Source organism: Pipistrellus kuhlii, unplaced genomic scaffold (assembly GCF_014108245.1).
Source record: "Pipistrellus kuhlii isolate mPipKuh1 unplaced genomic scaffold, mPipKuh1.p scaffold_m20_p_2, whole genome shotgun sequence".
Classification (NCBI taxonomy): Eukaryota; Metazoa; Chordata; class Mammalia; order Chiroptera; family Vespertilionidae; genus Pipistrellus; species Pipistrellus kuhlii.
In genome coordinates this window covers 147,494,823-147,517,170 of record NW_023425515.1, presented here as the reverse complement: position 1 = coordinate 147,517,170, position 22,348 = coordinate 147,494,823, and the positions used below count along the sequence as shown (strand labels likewise).

The 22,348-nt window shown below is 39.4% G+C and overlaps 1 protein-coding gene across 2 annotated transcripts in view; it reads right to left on the bottom strand.

The window, feature by feature from the left end:
• The window catches only part of PTGER3 (prostaglandin E receptor 3), a 110,601-nt gene that overhangs the window by 4,460 nt on the left and 83,793 nt on the right, over nucleotides 1–22,348 (bottom strand). The window lies entirely within an intron of this gene.

The following is a 22,348-nucleotide window of genomic DNA, read 5'->3' as shown; positions in this document are numbered from 1 at the left end:
TATTTCTCTGTCTACCTTTGAATTGGTGACTTTTTATTATGTATACATAGCATCAAATGCCCAATACTCTATGCAATCTAGTAGATGCTCAAGGAATATCGGCTGATGCTGAATGAAGACAAACACTGGCCAGCACGTCATTCTTGGACATGTCTTTTTACAGTCTTACACCTCTTCATTAGAATAGTCTGCCCTGTCAGTGTCCCATCATCAGTGGATTTCAGTCAGAGGGATTAGATGAAAAGGGTTTTATTTAAGTTCTTGATATTTCTTACTGCCATAGCCAATCAGTTACAGCATTTGTCCTCCAAATGCCAAATCCTAAGTAGTGTTTCTTTCTCCATCTCCCTGGCACCATCTTAATGAGAACGCCCCTTCTGAATCAGTGTAATAGCCTCCTGATGGATCTCCATGTCTCCAGAATCTCCTCCAACCCATTTAACACAATGTAATAAGCAACATCTATCTAGTCATGGTTTCTGGCTGTGATCGTTACCCAAAAATTGATTAAAATTAAAATCTCCACATCTGTGAAAATAGCACAGTAATATTAACAGTTCTAACTTTATATGTGGTGCTTTATCTAATTTAATTTTTTACTTTAAAAAGTAAAACATACTAAATCTGACCCTTTAAACTTGGAGAAATTGGTAACAGTGAGTCATAAAAGATGATTAAAGAAAATGCCCCAACACCCTGCTGCAGATATTTCACATGCTGTTTTCCTCACAGGTTTGCAGTTTTGTGAAAAGTAACACTTGAGGAAGTTTGTTCTCAGAACTGTGGGATGTGGCCTTTACCATAAAATGCCTGCTCTCAAATTCAGACCATGTCTCTGCCCGCCAGGCATGTGTCTGTGCATATGAAATCCAGAGAAGGTTACTCTAATGGACTGAATTGGTATGCTTTCCAAGGACTCAAAGTCATGGGACAACACATCTTAGACAGCCTAATTTGATTTGATTTGGCATCACTAAAATGTTTTGTTTTTTACATTCTCATATATTGGTGAAACTGAGCAGATCTAGCTATGTATTGCCATTATTTGCTTCATGCCCAGTTAAGAAAAAAAAAAAAACCTCACAAAGCAACAATCCTTTCTTCACAGAAAAAGCTATCTTTATCTCTTAAAATACCTGATTTTTGGAAGTGCAGGGAGAAAACCTGTAATGGATCTTTGAAAATCTCATTTCATGATGTGAGAGTAAGGCATGTTTCTTACCATGAAAAAGGGATTGGCTGGTGCAGACAAAGTCAACAGGAGTCTTTATATTATGCCTTAAAAACTCTGGCTAGAGTCTGCCATTATTGATTCCTCACAAGGCAGAGAGTGCTAAGTACTAGTATTATTGAACTTTTATGGAGATGAATTCAGAAGTGGATATAAAGTCAAAGATTACAAGTGCCCAGTGGACACTGGAAAGGGTCTTGGGCAAAGGAGATACTGAAATGAGTTTCAAATATGTCATTATTTCTATCAAGATATCAATAGTAGCCAAGATGGGATGAGAGAAAAATAAAAACAAATCCTGGGATCATGTTGATAGCTGCTTGCTCTGGTCCCATCGCAGATGAAGTTTCTGAGGTGTGTCAGGTGCAGAATCAGACACCTCTGTCTGATGGTACGGATCCAAACACCCTCTAAGGTGGGCTGTGAGTGTGGGCTCTGGGCTCATGCCATCTGTTACTTCAGTCTCAGCTTCGTGTATCTCTTTAATGAGTTCATGCAAGTTGCTCAGTCTCCTGTATTTACCAAACACTTGCCTAGCAATTACCCTGACCCGGGCACTGTTTGAAACTCTTCATACTCTTATAACAGCCCCCAACGATTGTTATCATTCCCAGTTTACAAACCAACTTGGTCTTAGAGAAAGTAAATTCCCCGAGATATAGGGTAACAGGGCTAATGGGAGCCTGCAGTTGGCCCAGACAGTTTGGTCTGGAGGCCAAGCCCTTTATCACCATGTGAAACTGTGGCACACAGCCATTTTTCATGGCTGCGGGAGGCTTAATTGCGCTGATGCGCACAAAATGTCCTACAATTATAAGCACATAGCCACAGTCTGTGTGTGGGGTCTGGAATTAGTCTGTTGAGGTAAAGCTACATGTCTGCTAGGGCCTGGTGCTGCCGAGCTTTTCCAAACAGCCCATCCAGCTGGCCGTGGACTTCTGCTTTAGTTTTCCCATTTGACATTTCTGTTTCCAATGGGATGGTGACCCAGACCTGACCTCCAGTGCCTTTGGCTGGGCTTCAGACTGTTTTTGTCCCTGGAACCAGGTGTGCATGGTCACAGGTCTGATGTTCCAGGTTTAGCTACACTTCACTTTCACTTGTTGATTTATCCCTTCATGTCCTTGAGCAGGTTTATATTATTCCAGGTGTAACTACATAGGAAGGTTTTCGGTGACCTGAAGTAGCCCTATAAATTAGAAAAGAAATAAAATCAAGAGTCCCAGACCTAGGGTTGAGTCTCAGCCTCAGCAGTGTATTTGTTCTTAGGAAAGCCAGTTACCTGCTTTGGGACTTGGTTTTCTCATTGGTAATAACAGGAATAAGAATTTCTATTCTCAGGGGTCATTGCTAGGAATTAAACATGATATTGTATGTAGATGGTGGCTATATCTTTCACTGTGATCAACAAATTTCCTTTCTCTCTCCTTCTAAAAGTAAAAAGGAATTCGAATCTGGAAAAACAACTCAAGTTAACCTTAGCGTCTGAGAACACACTCAGGTTCTCATACTGCTACGGAATGGGATTGCTGAGCAATGCTGGGACTCACCAAAGCTGATGGGATCCTGCAGGGCTTACATCACTTTTGAGTACTTGCAACTAACATAAGCAGCATGATAATGTTTAGAAACCATTATACTCCATATGTTTGTTCATTTATCTATGTATATGTGCTCTCAATGTTTATACTTGCAATGCTATTGTTGATTTTGTTTTGATAAGATGCCCAGTTGTCTGTGCTTGGGAATTCTAAGAAACAAGTTGTTCAAAAGGAGTCCAAGTAAACAAAACATAGCATAAATGCCACAGAACACAATCATGGGTTTCATCAGGGCTGAGAACATGGTGAGAGTAATGGAATGTAGGGTTTTCCTGTGACGCCTGAGAAAGAGCCGGGGTCACAATTCACTGCTCGCAGGGAGCAGGGGATGGGGTGTTCAGTAACTGCAGTAATGCAACAGCAACACTCCCTGCAAAACTGAGCAGGAACCTCTGAGCTTTACATGTTGCCATTAATCTGAAAATAGCTACTTACTAATTTACAGCCATTTTTTTGTGATATTTAAAGAAAGTGGAGAGACAATCTAATCACTGAGACTGGAGACTGGCATAACTCCATGTGCAATTGGTTTAGTGAGTGTGTTTGATTATTCTTTATGTACTTGGTTCTTTGTACAAGATATTTCTTAATTATGCAGAAACAGATAAACATGCTTTATTGAAACAGGCCTTGCATGAACTCAGAAGGAAAAATGATCAGTGGCATTTAATCTGAATTGCAAATACAGTAATTCCTCAAGTTGGTCTACATTCTTTTATAACTAAGATTGTGAGTCCTTGGTTCAAGTGCCAAAAAATTGAGGGGAATAGTCTGATCTTGGTCACATTAGGATCTATTGAATGAAATTTATAGTTACTGCATTTTCAGGATGATATTGCAACTATAGGTATTGTATTAAAATTTTTTCTGGTCAAAACTGGTTTGGCTCAGTAGATAGAGCATCAACCTGCAGACTGAAAGGTCCCAGGTTCAATTCCAGTTAAGGGCATGTACCTTGGTTGTGGGCACATCCCCAGTAAGTGATGTGCAGGAGGCAGCTGATCGATGTTGATGTTTCTAACTCTCTATCCCTCTCTCTTCCTCTCTGTAAAAACTCAATAAAATGTATTTTTTTTTAAAGTTTTCTGTCCATTTCCATACCAATTTGAAACATGTGCATCAGGTTCAATTTCAAGTCTTGAGTAAAAGTATCAGAAGGGGTCCTTTTGTTTTTATCATAAAGACATTTCCTGCAGAAATTTTTTTCAGTCTTTGGACTCAAACAGGAAGACAGAAAGACCAGGGAAAGATAATGAAGCTCATTATGTTATATCCATTCAAATATATTAGTACTAACATATTTTAGTACTAGGAATTATCTTCTATGAGGGTACCTCAACTCTCTGGCATTCTTTGCTACAATTCAGCTTTGTCTTTAAGGGCTCCTAAGCAAATTGGGGCCAGGTGTAAATTAAAGGAAGGACCAGAGCCTGGATGGAAGCTGGGCTGCTTCTGACAGTCCTGATCTTGTTGTGGGTGGTTCTCCTTCCCACTGTTTCTTCTAGATGATTATAAAGAAAAAGAAACAATCAATTAGAGGATGTCTCTTAAAGGCTCTGCTAGTATTAAAATACTTTATTAGAATTAAGTATTTGAATACAATCAAATATAGTTTGTAGCTTGTCCACAGAGCTCTTACATTGTCTCTTCTTTGGGGTAAAGCCATAGAGACAAGTTATTAGTGACGGGGAGGAAGTCACACACACACACACACACACACACACACACACACACACTCACACATGCACGGACGCACGGATGCATGCCTACCGATAAAGATATAAATGGTTTCTTACAAAACACTTGGACACTTTAAGTCCCCCGGGTTAATGTCTCTTCCCTTAAGTTTGGTATTTCATCATTTTCTATGTACAAAATACAGTTTCACATTCTCCCTGTGCCCTACATTGCTTTCCAATATTGAATGATATGAAGAGTCAAACAACATTCAGTTAACCCACATCTCTAAATTGTCCGAAGGGATTGAGCACCTCCTCTAAGTGCCCCACAACGCAGAGCATTCTCAAGATGCTGATTGGGAAGGGAAGAATGTTGCAGACAAAAGGAATAGCAAGTTTTAAAATGGAGTCAAAAAAGTAAAGCAGTTCAAAAACGTACAGTTTAAGGTAAAGAGGAATGCTAACGTTAGACAAATGGTACACTAAAGGTCATTTCTGTAAGCCTTGCAAAAGAGTCTGGAAAGCAATGAAATGCATCATTAACTGAAAAAAAATGTCAAGCACATTTGTACTGAGACTTAGTTTACTAATAGTTGTGTAGTCATTGATGCATTCCAATCTGGGCTGTTTTGATCAGGTGGTCATTTGTTGAGAGAGAGGCTGGTGACACAGGTAATGAAGATCTGGACACTCCACAGCAGTGCTGTTTGCACACTTCTGTACTGTCAGTAACCATCCATCACATAGCTACTGGGGACTTGAAATAAGGTTCCTGCAAAGAATGGTAATTGCCTTAAGAGCAGTGGATAGTGAAGGAAAACAGAGATAGCTGTGTTGGGGATTAAGTGCTAGGAAATATGGCAGAACTCCCAAATCCATTGTGCAAATCCAGAGCAATATTAAAAAGTCCAGTGGCCACAGGACACACCAAATCTACAAAGTAAATGTGTCCAAGTTCAGAGGCATATTTCAGCACAATCTGGCAAGGTTAAGAAGCAGGGCAGGCTTGTAGAAGAGTCAGAGAAATTCTTTTGGAACTGATTCATTAAAGCAGAATTGTTTTAGAATCACAAGTTGTACTCTTATAGTTTTATCTTTATTTACCTTAAAGGAGAAACAGACTGAAGTAAACACCCTTTTACATATAGAGGAATGTACTAACCAAGAGGAAAACAAACTAGAAGATACCTTGAGTGTCTTTCTTCTTGTGCATTTAGAACTGCTGGCTGTCCACTGGTAACTATTTCCCACCCCAAAATGAGCACCATTTATAAATGAACTAGTGGCCCAGTGCATAAAATTTGTGCACTGGGGAGGGGTATCCCTCAACCCTGCACCCTCTCCAATCTGGGACCCCTTGGGGGATGTCCAACTGCTGTTTTAGGCCCCATCCATGTGGCAGTTGGACATCTCTCTCGCAATTGGGGACTACTGGCTTTTAACTGCTCACCTGCCTGCCTGCTTGTTTGTCCCTAACCACTCTGCCTGCCAGCCTGCTTGCCCCCAACTATCTCCCCACAGGCCTTCTTCCCCTCACCTCTCCCCGCCCCCCTTGCTGGCCTGATCACCCCCAACTGCCCTCCCTTCCTGGCCTGATCACCCCTAACCACCTCTGCCTCTGCCTTGCCACTATGGCTTTGTCGAGAAGTATATCCGGAAGGTCTTCTGGTCTAATTAGCATATTATCCTCTTATTCATATAGATATTAGTCCAGAACTATAAGGGGGTTAAATGTATATATTATTACAATTTACATTCAATATTATTTTCAGCATAGTAGTTAAAAGACAATGTACTCTACAAAGTGTTTCCTTGATATTTCCAGTATCCACCTGACAACCTACATAGGTATTACACTATTATTGATTATATTTCCAATGCTGCACTTTACATCCTTATGACTATTTTGTAAATACTTCTCAACCCCTTCACCTTTTTCACCCAGTCTCCCAACTACCCTGCCCTCTGGCATCCATTAGTCTGTTTTCTGTATTATGAGTTTCTGTTTTATTTGTGTGTGTGTGTGTGTGTGTGTGTGTGTGTGTGTGTATATATATATATATATATATATAGATTCAACATATAAGTGAAATCATATGATATTTATCTTTCTCTGACTAGCTTATTTCACTTAACATGATACCCTCTAAGTCCATCTGTGCAGTGGCAAGTGATAAAATTTTTATTTTTTAAGGCCTAGTAATATTTCATTATGTACATGTACCATGGCTTTTTAAATTACCTTCTATTGATGGGCACTTGGGTTGCTTCCATAGCTTGGCTATTGTAAATAACACTGCAATAAACATAGGAGTATATATATTCTTTCAAATTAGTGTTCTGGGTTTCTTCAGCTATATATTCATAGGTGTAATTGCTGGGTCATAAGGCAGTTCCCTTTTTAATTTTTTTAGGGTCCTCCATAGTGTTTTCCATAATGGCTGAACCAATCTGCATTCCCAACAGTGCACGAGGGTTCCCTTTTCTCCATATCCTTGCCAACAGCTGTTGTTTGTGGATTTATTGATAAAAGCCATTCTGATGGGTGTGAGGTGATATCTTCAATTGTGGTTTTAATTTGCATTTCTATGAAGGGTTCCTTTTAGATAAATATTTGTGTTTTTGCCTGTAGACATATATTCAGAAATATTTCAGGCAACTGATCAGGAAGAATTGAGGCAGGCCTGTAGAATCAATTCCTTCTCCTTATTGAGTCATAAGTTCCTCATAAACAAACTATGGAAGTGGGTTTGCTAAAATTTCAAGAGGAAAAAGGAGCATGCTCTATCAGACAAAATCAGATAAAAACACATTACAAAGTCAAATCTGCTAGAGGTATATTTTAGAGTGGAATTCTGTTTCACAGAGAGCTAAAACTGATATAAACTTCTTAATCATTCATATCACTTTTAGACATAACACCTGATGACAAATTCCAGCATTTCATGCTGTTTTTAAATGTATTCTTTTTAATATAACCATCAAACTAAATGTTAACCATCTATTGCATGCTTACTTTCACCTTTGCCCTAATTATAATGTTTCTTATACTGACTTTTAATCACTGGTTTATGTATTTTATATTTTTATTTTTCACTTATTTTTAAATAATAAGATAAAGTGGTAAAAATATTCAAATAATTTTATAACACCACTGCTCAGGATAAATTTAGAAATACTGCATGACCTATAAGAAGAGATAGTAGGAAACAAGTGTTTGGCAGTTGAATACAACTCTCTAAATTTGGTCTAGGAAAGGTCATTTTAGGGTGTCAGTGCATAGTTTACAAAAGCACAGAGGTGTTAAAAAACAATATATCAGAGTCACCAGAAACCTTTTCTGTTCTCTGTACTTCAATATATTTTAGTTTAGATTTCTAAGATACTTGTATGTGGCAGGAATTAAGGGATAGAGGGCAGCTAAGTATTCAGGAATTAGGACCATGGGAGAGGAAAGAAATAAAACGGGGGAACACATCTAGGTGGAGTTACTAAGGCACCTCAACTGGGCGGGAAGGAAGGCACACATGAAGGGCATGAACTTTAAAATGGATAGCTATTGGTAAGGCAGGCAGCGCGCAGACAACCAATCACAAGGCAGTAGGGCTTATAAACCAACCCCAAGGATGTTGCTAAGGCAGAATTCTTTAAAAAGACCAACCAGGAGCTAGCACGACTGTATCCACCCCCTAAATTAAAAAGTGCACACTTCCTCTTCAGCTCTCTTCTCCTGGCATGCAATGGGTTCCTGAGGTTTCTGTCTCAGGGCAGCACATTCCTGCGCCCATGTGGCTTATGGCCATGTGGGACTCTACACATGGACTAATAAACTTTAATTCTCATGGATGGTCTCAATAAACATTGGTTCCGCTAACCGTTTTTGTCTGTGAATTCATTCTTTGATTTTGAGATACACCGAACTTGGACTCAAATGCCCATATTTTGGTTTCAGGGGGACAAGCCAGTGGACCTTCAGTAAGGGATGTATAGGTTAAGAGAGGGCAGCACTGGTAAAGGAACAGCGAAGAATACAAGGGTTACTGAACACCACCTGACACTCAAACATGCACCCAATTACTTCACTTATTCCTCACAGCAGCCTCTTCACTCATCACAGAAATAAATATTCCTTACGCACCTTCAACGTGCCAGGCGCTGTGCTTGTTAAAGACAAGGCTGGACAAGACCAAGCCAGTTTCCACCCTTGTGAAACTCATCTCTAGTATAAACAACACACAAACCAAGTAAATAGACAAACAAAAACAAGTTACAAATTAGGATAGGGACCCTGGAGGAAACAAGTGAGCTGAGGTAGCAAATAATAAGAGGAAACTACTTCCTATAGGAAGATCAAGAAAAACTATGTTTGAGAAAGTAACCTAAGGAAGACAACCAAAGAAATAAATAGAGCTGTCCATGTAGGAAACAGAAAAAGAGCGGAATGCACATGTAAAGGCCCTGGGCTGAGAAAGCCACTATGTCTAGTGAGTGATGAATGGGTTAGGGGCTAGAGTAAAAGTGGAAAGGTCTTTAGGGGGCTGTTGGTGTAGCTGAGAGATGAGATTTACTAGAATTAGAATAGGAGTATTAGGGATAAGAAGAAGTGAATACTATTATTTTATTGAATATACATTGGAGTTAGAAGATATATTTCCTGGTGGTACTTTTCCACATACTTATTAATATTGCCTACATAACTGTTGAGAAACAGCCTAAAAGTTGGGAAATAAACCAATACTCTTACCGTAAGTAACTTCCTGATGGGTTCTGAATGCTGCCTTCCACAATCCCTGTCCATTGCATCACACTCCCTGGCTATATTAATTCAAAATCAATGTTGGTTTTATAGAGTTCTAAAAGTGAAAGCTTTGGCAGTCTAATGATTTTGAATTATAATTTGCTTTATTAACCAGGACAATGTATCGATTTTCATTTTGTAAATTCCTAACTTCATTCCATCTGAAAGAGACACTCAATCCTGAAAGCTCTCCAGATACATTTCTTCTGTCCAAAATGTCAACCTGCTTTAGCATTTCTTCCAGAAAAATGCTGTGTTATCACCAGCAATGAAAAAGTTTGCATTGGCTAAGGCAGGAATCTGTAGCAACTTTGAACCATACGCCATTCTTTCCATCTCAACTGGGTTACTTGAGTGACCAGCCTGCTTTGTCAGCTTTGCTAAAATTATACCTGAACCTGCCCATCTTTAAAGTGGCCCCTCACCAAGTAAACCAACATGGAAAAGGCTCAAAATAAGCAGGGTTGGAGTAAAAGCTGAGCTGGAAATTACCCTGTCCTTTTCAAACTCAGAATTCTGTAGTTCTTTTCTTCCTTTTCATTCTGTCTACTATTGAGACTCTGGGGTGTATTATATGTTAGTGATGCTCACCAGGGCTCCCATTTCTCCTTTTTCTCTTCTCATGGCAGGATTGCACTTCCTTGCGCTCTGCAATTGGCACGGCACACCACTTGTTCTAGAAGTATTTAGGAGCTGCTGGACACCCTCCCCCAACTACTGAACAACATGGTCTTAACTGGGACAGGTTTCTTCCCAGCCTTGATATGAAGGAAAATACAAATTTCCAAATTAGAGAAGCATGACAGTCTATCATCAGAGAGGGAGGAGGTGTGATACAAGTGGGCCTGGTTTTAATCATTCTTCACACCTTACTGGCTCTCTCAGCCTGCTTTTGTCCAGCTGTAAAAGAGAGAATAGCAGAGTTTGATATAACAATGTAGTATGTCAACTGCTGAGCAGAATGCCAAATGATAGATGATGTTCAATGAAAACAGGTGGTTTTGTGATGGATAATGATAAATATACTAAAAGTCTAGAATGTTACTTCTCTTTGCACCATATATATTCACATTTTTTTCTCTCTGATTTCTGCACCCAAGTAACACACAATCAAGAAGATTTCATTCACTGAATAAGTATAGGAGGAAAGAGAAATAGAGAAGAAAGGAGAGAGGGAGGCAGGGAGGGAAAGAAGGAAGAAAGGAAGGGAAATAAAAATTTCTATTAATAAAAACAATTCTAAAATCAGGTAGAGATACTTTTCCTTCTCTGAATGACCTGATACTGTTCTAGCAGCAGAGATTGGAAGGACTTGGAGTTATTCTATCCTTAAGTACAAGGTGGGGCAAAAGTAGGCTTACAGTTGTGAATTTACAGAACAAGAGTTTATCCTTGTATTGCTATTCATTTATTATTAGAGGCCCGGTGCACAAAATTTGTGAAGGGTGTGTCCCTCAGCCCAGCCTGCACCCTCTCCAATCTGGGACCCCTCGAGGGATGTCTGACTGCCAGTTTAGGCCTGATCCCTGTCATAATCCAGGACTGCTGGCTCCCAACAGCTTTCCTGCCTGCCTTCCTGATTGCCCCTAACCATTTCTGCCTACCAGCCTGATCACCCCCTAACCACTCCCATGCCAGCCTAATTGATGTCTAACTGCTCCCCTGCCAGCCTGTTTGCCCCCAACTTTCCTCCTCTGATGGCCTGGTCACCCCTAACTGCCCTCCCTGCAGGCTTGATAGTCCTCAACTGCCCTCCTCTACTGGCCATCTTGTGGTGGCCATCTTTTGTCCACAGGAGGGCAGCCATATTTGACCATATGGGGGCAGCTACTGTGTGTTGGAGTGATGGTCAATCTGCATTTTACTCTTTTATTAGATAGGATAGAGGTCTGGTGTATGGGTGGGGGCTGGCTGTTTTGCCCTGAAGGGTATCTTAGATCAAGGTGGGGGTTTCCTTGGGGTGTGTGGTGGCCTGAGCGAGGGACCTGTGGTGGTTTGCAGGCCAGCCACGCCCCATGGTGACCAAAGTGGAGGCCCTGGTATATGGAAATTATTTACCTTCTACAATTGAAACTTTGTAGCCTGGAGTGGAGCCAAGCCTTCTGCTTGTTCCATGGTGGCAGCCATTTCTGTTTGGATTTGTTTACCTTCTATAATTAAAACTTTCTAGTCTTGAATGGAGGCTTAGGCCAGCAAGGGAAGGTGGAAAGCTTGGCTTCTTCTGTTGCCTAGGAAACCTAAGCCTCCCTCCTGCTCTCTGTGGCTGTAGTCATCTTGGTTGGGTTTATTTGCATACTTTCTATGATTGGTTGGTGTGTGTGGCTGATGGGTGTGGCTCATGAGTGTATCAGAGTGATGGTTAATTTGCATATTACTCTTTCATTAGGTAGGATTTTCCATATGAACAACTGCAAATCTACTTTTGCCCAGCTTGTATAGAAGAGATGGAAAAAAATTTTATAACACTTCTTATAGCATCACTAGAAATTGGTAATTTATTCCCAAAGCAGAACCTCCTGTTTAAAAGACTTTTAGCCCTATTTGATTTTGTCATTTATTCATGGGTAGAATTATTACAGAAACATTATAGGACCACTAATTTCATCACTAATGGAATTGTACATTTGTTCTTTGAACAACTGACTATATATTTAATATAAACCAAAGGGACAAAAGAATTTCCTCATACTCAGTCTAAGATTGGACTTAGCTGAACTTTTGCTGCTTATACTATGTCAAGTAGCTATTTTTTAAATTTCTTTATTGATTACAGTATTACATATGTGTTCTTATCCCCCATTTACTCCGCCAACCCCCTACTCATGCCCTCACCCCCCTGTTGTCTGTGTCCATTAGTTAGGCTTATATGCATGCATACAAGTCCTTTGGTTGATTTCTCCCCCTTACTCCAACCCTCCCCTACCTTCCTCTGAGGTTTGATGGTTTGATAGATGTTTCTCTATTTTTGGATCTATTTTTATTCATCAGGTTATAATGTTCTTTATTATTCATTAATGAGTGAAATCATGTGGTATTTTTCTTCCACTACCTGGCTTATTTCACTTAGCATAATGCTCTCCAGTTCCATCCATGCTGTTGCAAATGGTAAGAACTCCTTCTTTTTTACTGCAGCATAGTATTCCATTGTGTAGATGTTTTTTAATCCACTCATCTGCTGATGGGTACTTAGGCTGTTTCCAAATCTTAGCTATGGTGAATTTTGCTGCTATGAACATAGTGGTGCATATATCCTTTCTGATTGGTGCTTCTAGTTTCTTGGGATATATTCCTAGAAGTGGAATCACTGGGTCAAATGGGAATCCCATTTTTAGTTTTTTGAGGAAATTTCATGCTGTTCTCCATAGGGCCTGTACCAGTTTGCATTCCCACAAGCAGTGCACGAAGGTTCCTTTTTCTCTGCATCCTCACCAGCACTTGTCATTTGTTGATTTGTTGATGATAGCCATTCTGACAGGTGTGAGATGGTACCTCATTGTCATTTTGATTTGCATCTCTTGGTTGATTAGTGACTTTGAGCATGTTTTCATGTGTTTCTTGGCTTTCCTTTTGTCTTCTTTCGAAAAGTATCTATTTATGTCTGTTGCCCATTTTTTTTTTTTATTGGGTTGTTTATCTTCCTTTTGTTAAGTTATATGAGTTCTCTGTAAATGTTGGAGATTAAACCCTTATTGGTGATAACATTGGCAAATATGTTCTCCTATGCAGTGGGCTTTCTTGTGGTTTTGTTGATGATTTCTTTTGCTGTGCAAAAGCTTTTGATTTTGATGTAGATCAATTTGTTTATTTTCTCTTTAGCTTCCATTGCCCTAGGGGCAGTATCAGTGAAGAAGTTCTTTTGGCATATGTCTGAGATTTTGCTGTCTGTGGATTCCTCTAGTATTTTTATGGTTTCCTATCTTATATTTAAGTCCTTTATTCATTTTGAGTTTATTTTTGTGTATAGTGCATGTTGGTGATCTAGTTTCATTTTTTTGCATGTATCTGTCCAATTTTCCTAATACCATTTATTGAAGAGACTGTCTTGACTCAATTGTATGTTCATACCTCCTTTGTTAAATATTAATTAAGGATAGTGGTTTGAGTAGATTTCTGGATTCTCTATTCTATTTCATTGATCTATATGTCTGTTCTTGTGCAAGTTCTAGGCTGTTTTGAGAATAGTGACTTTGTAATAGTCAAGTAGCTATTTTCATCCTCATTTGAGACTAGTAGAACATCTACTAGTTTGGGCAGCTATCTCCATCATGAGAAAGGGTTATTTTTTTTATACAGTTACAGAGTCTAGAATGTAAAATGTAAAATTATTAAGTACATAGTGTTATTAAGTGGATTATATCAATGCAGTCCCTCTAATTCCTACAATTATTAGTATATAGAGATATACCCTAAGTAATTATAGGCATTTACAATTAGGTTTCATTGAGAAACAATTTCTAGAAATTGATTTGTTCAACTGTGTACCAGATGAGTAATAAATAACTGGGTGCTGGCAAAATCTCCCACTGTGACTGTGAAAATGCAGCAAGCGTGTTGATACAAAAATAACTTTAGAAATATGTTGAAACATTCATTATTTTCCCAAAACAATTGCATCACTTCCTAGAAACATAAGTACATGGCTTTTCAACCATTGTGTGTGTGTGTTTCTTTTATATAAAGTATGGGAGGAGTCTTTAAATGCAGTGATGAAATCAAAAAGTAGTCAATGGAATTTTACTGGCACAAGCTAGAAGTCAGAATCAGATCAACAATATATGCAATAGAAACAAACACTGAACAATGTTCTGTGTGAGCCCTTGGAAGCCACCAAAGCACAAACAGGAATTGGTGTTAACTGAGTTGGACTGGGCATCAAAGGGACTATAGAAGGCAGTTGACCTGAAATCCAAGATGATACTTTTATTAGCAGATAAAGCAGATTCTTATGCCCTTTTGTATATTTAGTTTCCCAACTTATTCTTGTGCTATTTTTTAAATTTGTCTTCATAAGGGAACAGCATCCTAATATATAAAAATCCAGGGGCCGCTGTGTGTGGCAATGAGGCTGGCAGGGAGTTTAGTGAGGAATGACCAAGTGACTGAACAATAGGCTGCAAGTGGCAACCAGGTCAGTGAAGGGTTAATGAGGGATGACTGAATAGCAGGCTGTGTGAGGTGACCAGTCTGGCAGGGGGCAGGTGGGGGCAACCAGAATGGCAGGGGGGACAATTAGGGACGCCCAGGCAAGCAGTTAGGGGTGACCAGGTTGGCAGAGGGGGCAGTTGGGAGCTAGTAGTCCCAGATTTTGAAGGGGATGTCTGAAGAGTCCCAGATTGGAGAGGGTGCAGGCTGGGTTGAGGGAACCTCCCTCCTGTGCACAAATTTCATGCACAGGGCCTCTAGTTGTAAGTAAATGTCCCAATTAAACAAGTCTGACTCAAGAAGGCAATAGCTGGACCACCACTACCATCTGTGTTCAGAATAACATCCATCACATACCTGTGTGAATGCCCTCTTGTTCAAATAACTTTAAAAATCCTTAATCATCCTTTGTCAAATGAGTAGCATCTGGGTCCCTTCAAATTTCAACCATTATATGAGTTTATTGCTGGGATTTAAAAACTACCAGAAAAGAAATCTGAGTGTTCAAAGCAGTGAAATCAACCTGTGCTCATAATGGAAGTGTAAGAATTCCTAAAACCTCTTGCCCAACATAAATAGAGCAATTTGATTTTAGTTAAATTTGATTATCTTTCCACCACTTGCTTTATGAAATGTGAACTCTTTGCTTATTTATTTGTAGGAAAAAACTGCCATCTATTTCAGCATTAGAAAGCTAACTACTTTCGAGTTATCTTTCTTAATTGAGGCCAAGGGTTGTGTGCATCATTGAGATTTTTTTATTCCATCCATAAATGGAATTAAATTCCAGAAACTATATCATGTTAGATCTTACAATTTAGGAGTTTAGATTTGGCTTTCTCCCTAGATCAACCAACCTTTCTGTAATTAATTGAATTGTGTTTCTCAGCCCAAACCAAATTTATATGTTGAATTCCTAACTCCCAGGACCACACATTGTAACTTTATTTGAAAACAGAGTCTTTGCAGATGCAATGAATTAAGATGAGGTCATACTAGAGTCGAGTGGGTCCCTAAACCATCATGACTGGTGTTCTTATAAAAAGGGAACATTTGGACAGGAGCGAATGCTATATGGGATGATGTGACTTGCCTACAAGCCAATGAATGCCAAAGATTGTGAGCCTCTAGAAACTAGGAGAGTCGCTGACTCCCTCACAGCCCAGGAGAACCACTGGAAGGACCTCACACTGCCAACATCTTGACCTTGGACTTCCAACCTCCAGAACTGTGAAAAAATAAATTTCCATTGTTTAAGCCACTCAGTCTGTGGTACTTTATTATGGCACTTTATCTAGCTCACTAATGCTTATTTACTGCTGTGCCTGCAAATAGTCTCATTGGTTGATTAATGATTCTCTTTTTATCTCTGCTTTTTTTCATTAAATGAGGATATTTGCATCTTTGCAGCTATCCCAAGAGTTAGCCTTCAACATGATGGTCATTAAAAAAAAAAAAGAAAAAGAAAAAAAGAACAATATCTTTAAGCATTGATCCTGACCTTTGAAAAGATGAGACTTGGTAAGAAGAATGAGATTATTTGTCATCTGCTTACACCTCCCTTTAAAAGGTACATTGTAGCAGCTCAGTTGATACATGCAAATATTAAACAAAAAATAAAAAAAATATTTTGACATAAATGTGAGCCTCAATCTTAGCTAGAACCAGCTGGACATCCCACTGATATCCTTAGAGTGGGATCTAAGGAACAAGAGGATTTTGAGTAGGAAAATTAATAACAGTATCTTTGCTCTTAGGAAGGAAAAATGGGTATGATTCTGCTAAATAAGGGGAAAAAATGGGATCCACAAACTCAAGCTACTCCTTAGAAAATAGAAATGGAGGTAGTTTTGTCAGGGGAAGAATAGCAGTCAGCTACTGGACTGAGTGACATCTTTCCTAGTCCTAGGAAAATAGGAACTAGGTGAACTTCCTAAACTGCAGCTACACTCCCAACTTCCAATTCTCTGGGCTGCAGTTAACAAATGTAGTTCTCAAGATTTATTGTGAAATTATCAGGAGAATATCTAAGACACAGATTTCTGGGCTCTAGTTCCAGTAAGGTCCAGAGTGGGACCAAAGAGTTTGCATTTCTGCCTATTGAAAATTATTCCTAAGTGGTGCTAATGTTGCCAGTGCAGGCATGGTACTTTGAGAACCACTAGACTACATAAATGTTGTCAAGCCTCCCTGATGAAACAAATCACCTGGAAGGAACCTGTTTTTAAGAGATAACAAACTTTGTGTGATTAATGTGATTAGCAAGTTTGGGAAATTATACATCAAATTTCCATGAGTTTCATTTTAGCATCTGTTATTTTCCCATCTACCAATGGGTAGATTTTGCAATATGGTATAGTTGTGTGATAAGTTAACAGCAGCACAACCCCTGGGTTCTGTAACCCTAATATATTGGCTCTATACCGAACAAAAATACCCCAGTCTTCATTTCATGAACAGGTTCCTGGGAGATGGTCTTAATACCAACTGGTCCCAGTAGTCCAACTCAGTCCAGAGACCATCCTGAAACAGGCTCAGCTGACATAGCCATTACTGGCAACTCTCCTTCTTTTCAGCTTTTTCTTATCTCATAGCCCACTTCCTGCTTTGAATATTAATGGAGTCTTTAGCCTCAGGCTTTTCCCTCTAACTTTGCAAGCTTTTGCATACAGGTTATGCTCTAGGAAATTTTATTTCAAAATCACCTTCTCATATTTTGGCAGAAATAGTCTTGCTGCATCTGCAGAGGAAATCCCATTGGTTCAGCCTCTGGCTGACAGAAATGCAAGTTAACCCTCTAAAGGATAGTTGGAGATTTGCAAAGAACTTGTAGTAAAACTGCTTGGGGCTCTATTATACCCATGTGCTGCTTTGGCATATGCATAATTCCTGTCTCTCAGATCCAAATTCCAACCTCTTACTCAAAATTGAGGCGTTCTGTAAATTACTTTTTTGGCATCATATTTTACCTCAGGGAATTTATAGTGGTTTTAAAATAATAGCATCATACATATCATCTTTATCCTTTGCAGCAAATCTACAAAGTAGGCTTCACTCTCTTTTTTAAATAAGGACCCTGAAGCTAAGTGAGATTAAATATAGAAATTTTCAAGGTTACTCTCAGTAGCCTGTGACACTCTTTCTCAGTTTTGTGTGCTACCTATACCTGTGGGTGTAAGATTGAAATTCAGCTCCCATGTCAAGATAAGAAATGACATTGCTGACTAAAAGACACGTTATTTTATACACAGGCATATATTTAACTCTTTTATTTTTTTCTAAGAGAAATCATCCCATAATCAACAAATATTTACTGTTATTTTCTTCATGAAATCTAAGAAGACTCCTTTATACTCAAATTTAAAGGCTAACCAAAATGGCACAACATCAAAGAGGAGAAATAAATAGAAAATCAACTCTTAACCCTTACCCATAGTGTATCCACCTAATCAACTTACACATCACTCACAGAGACTGCAGTCAGGTCACTTACACTTTCTATCAAGTTTTTATTGAGCACGTCCTATGTGCTTAGCACTGTGCTGGACTCTACAGGTACAAGGTATATACAAAGCATGGGTCCTGCCCACAAGGAGCTTACAATATGGTTAAGTATTAAAAAAATGACAAAGCTCTTAAAATACATATTGTACAATCATTTTTATATAAAAAAGCATTTCAGATAATAATAAAATAAGGACAAAAATGAAATGGAAAACAGTTTTATCCATGGGATGAGCCTAGAGATATTTTGAATTAACAAAACAATTTATTAATAAGCCTGGATTAATGGAAAATATGAGCACAAATGTTTTAAACAGAGCTTTAATCATTTTAGCAATCATAGTACCTGAAAGTATAGCAATCAAGGTACCGTATTTTCCGGCATATAAGACAACCCCCTAATTTTACAGTTAAAACATAGGTTTAGGCCTATATTTGCTGTATAAGACTACCCCCCACTTCCACAGCAACACCAGTTCTTTTTTTTAATAGACCGCCTCTCTGACTGGCCAAGCTGAGCAGGCTTTTTACTAGAACACAGTGTCGTCTTATACGCCGGAAAATACAGTATATTTTTTACAGATCTTTAAGGTACCTTGATGATTACAATCATCTTAATAATAGATTCCTTTAGAATGTCTTTCAACTAGTGAGGATGTTGATACATTTTGTTCCCCTAAGTAGTACATATGTTGTTTATAACCTGGATTTCATCACTTGTTTAATTTTTTTAAAAATATTTTTTATTGATTTTTTACAGAGGAAGAGAGAGTTAGATAGAGAGTTAGAAACATCAATGAGAGAGAATCATCGATCAGCTGCCTCTTTCACACCCCCTACTAGGCATGTGCCTGCAACCAAGGTACATGCCCTTGACCGGAATCGAACCCGGGACCTTTCAGTCCGCAGGCTGACGCTCTATCCACTGAGCCAAACTGGTTCCGGCCACTTATTTAATTTTTTAAAGTCATTCTTACAGACAGTAAAACTATTGATACAGTCAACTTTGTCTAAATTTTTATATATTTCATGGACCAAAGTCCACTTATAAGACACACATACATATTCTATATAATAAAGAGCTAACATGCTAATTAGAACAGATGGTGGAACAACCTTCTGGAATGAATTTCCAGAACAACCAATGGGCGAGGAGCAGGGTTATGGGGCCCTTGAGGCAGTAGGGGCTGCTACCACCCTCTGCAGGGCAATCGATGCGGGGTGGGGGTGGAAGGGTGGGAGGGATCTGGGGTTGATTGCCCCACAGAGGGTGGGGGCCCCCGGAGCTGCAAGGGCCGAGCTCATTGCATGAATTTTATGCATTGCGCCTCTAGTTTACATATAAAAGATAATGACTGATTTTCTCTTCCTTCTTTGAGAGAATATAGCTTCTGATGGAAGCTCAGACTTCTAACCCTAACTTTTCCTGTGTTTGTTTGTTTGTTTGTTTGTTTGATCTCTCTCTGGCTCTAAAATCTCGGCATGGCTTGGCATGCCTCTTCACATTACTCTGGCCAAACCTCTCTTGGGAGCAGCACAGCTGGGATTGGTTTGTTTTGTTTCACACTGGGTTGCCACGGTGCTGAATAAAAGCACTGATTCTGCAATAAGGTGGGAGTGGGAGTAGAGAGGATTTCATTTCTTCCGATGTAGAAATCATAGGTCAACATTACACCTCTATGTTATATGTAGTCAAGAGCCAGGTCTGTACAGTCCACTTATAAAGCATCTCAATACCACATATTTGTTTTACGTATGGGTCCCATAGAGCTTTACAATAATTACTAGAACTACAATAAAACTTAGATCAAGCACCATTTCTCACATGTAATTTTTAAAGAGTTCCTAAGAAATGTATTTCATTTTGAGGTTTAATTCTATCCTCACTATAACGTCATTACATAGTTATGAGGATCTATGTTTACTGAAGACAATAAAGAAAACAAAGATGAAAACATTTGTTAAGAATAAAAGTAAGTGTGTTACTGAATCATGATTCAGAATATTTGATGTTATAGAGCTTATTATTTTGGGTGGATTAGTATAAAATGGATATTTTTCTGTGGTTTAAGAAGTATTGAAACTATTATATACAGACATATGCTGTCTCTATATCAGGTTTCAAACATATTGGACAAAGATCATTCCTAATTCAGAAATATCTTTACCAAATAGTCACTCTTTTTCAAATCTTCCCAATCATTTTGTTGTTGTTTTTTATGAGTTTCACATACAGAGCCTCAATAAACGTTATTATATCAAATTGCCTGTAATTATTCTGCCTGGATGTAGTAAAGTTTCATATGGAAATTCCCAGGTTGGAAACATGGAAACAAAGGGCTTTATATCACATTTTATGAAATTTTCAACAGTGGATCTTGTATATATGTTGTTCTTTTTCTTTTTTATTTTATTTTAGAATTTACCAAATAAATAACATCTTTCTTGGTGTCAAGTGTTGCACTAGTTCTAAGAGAGCTATAAAGAAAAATCTGAGAAAGGGTCCTGACCATAACTAAATACAATTTTGCCATAGGAAAAAGACATACATGCTGAAAATATTTAGGGAATAAAACAATTCTCTTCAAAATGAGCACTATATGCTTCAGAGTTGTGGATAGAGATAAGTGAAGGAAAAAGATACTCAAATTATTAAAGATTGAAGGACAAGGTGAGATTTAAACATGTGAGAGATGAATAGGTTTTGCATGGGTAAAAATAATCATGAAGTATTATAAATAAGAATAAGAGCCACAGATCTGAAGTTTATTCTGTTCATGACATTTAAACCCAGTAAAGAAGCCAGTTTATAGTTGAAACTGAGAACTCATATCAGATAGTTGGAGATAAAGAATTAATCACAGTTAGCAGTTACAGAGTACCTTTTGTGTTACACTCACTTTACATACATTATCACAGTAACCTCACAGGTAAGTGTGTTAGCTTTGGTTTATAGATTAAGTCACTGAGACTACATGAGGTTAATTTACTTTCTCAAGGTTACAGAGTCGTGAGTGGAACAGCTAGATTTAAATCCAAGTTTGATTCTAAAAACCCATGCTTATATTACTCCATCACATTGTTTTACAAATGGAATGTCATTGTAGCAAATTTCACATCCTGCTGGACTATTGCGACAACCTGGAATCAAAATATTTGAACTTGGATTTGGTTTCCTATAATAGTCATGAAACATTGATAAGACTTCTGTAAACTTTACTTTCTTTAGTAAAAGTAAAATAATAAATAGATGACAGCTAGATAGCCACAAAAATGAGTGATGGACAGATAGATGTAACAGAAGCATAGACATTATACTATCTAATAAAAGAGTAATATGCAAATTAACCATCACTCCAAGACGCAAGATGGCCACCCCCATGTGAACAAGATGGCTGGCAAGGGAGGGCAGGTGTGGGCAGTTGGGGGTGATCAGGCCATCAAGGGAGGGCAGTTGGGGGAACCAGGCCTGCAAGTGAGGGCAGTTGGGGGGGACCAGTCCTGCAAGGGAGGGTAGTTAAAGGGGACCAGGTCTGCAGAAGATGGCATTTTTGGGTAATCAGGTCAGCAGGGAGGGCAGTTAGGGGTGACTGGGCCAGCAGAGGAGGGCAGTTGGGGGTGACCAGGCCTGAAGGGAAGGGCAATTATGGGGGGCCAGACCTGTAGAGGAGGACAGTTGGAAGGGAGATCCAGGTCTGCAGGGGAGGGAAGTTGGTGGTGGGGAGGCAGGTCTGCAGGGGAGGTCAGTTAGGGGAGACCAGGCCAGCAGGGAAGGGCAGTTGTGGGGGGACCAGGCTTGCAATAGAGGACAGTTGGGGGGGACAATTAGTGGGGACCAGGCCTGCAAGAAGAGAGCAGGGGTGACAGTTAGGGTTGACCAGGCCAGCAGGGGAGGGCAGTTAGGGGCAATTGTGCCAGCTGGGGAGCAGTTAGGCATCGATCAGACTGGCAGTGGAGTAGTTAGAGCACATGTGTCAAACACAAGGCCCGCTGGCCAAATCCGTCCCGCCAGGCCTTGCAATGTGGCCCGCACCGCGCTGTCATTACTGCACTCCGCTGCGTTTCCATCACAATGATAGTTTATGACTGTTCATTAAACCATTCGGCCCGTGATTTAGGCTGGATTTTAGATTTTGGCCCCTTCTCTGATTGAGTTCGACACCCCTAAGTTAGAGGGTGATCAGGCTTGCAGGCAGAAGCAGTTAGGGGAAATCAGGCAGAGGCAAGTGAGCAGTTGGGAGCCAGCAGTCCTGGATTGTGAGAGGAATGTCCAACTGCCCATTCAGGCCCTACAAGATCTGGCCTGAATGGGCAGTTGGACATTGCTCAAGGGGCCCCAGATTGGAGAGGGACACCCTCTACCCCATGCACAAATTTTATGCACTGGACTTCT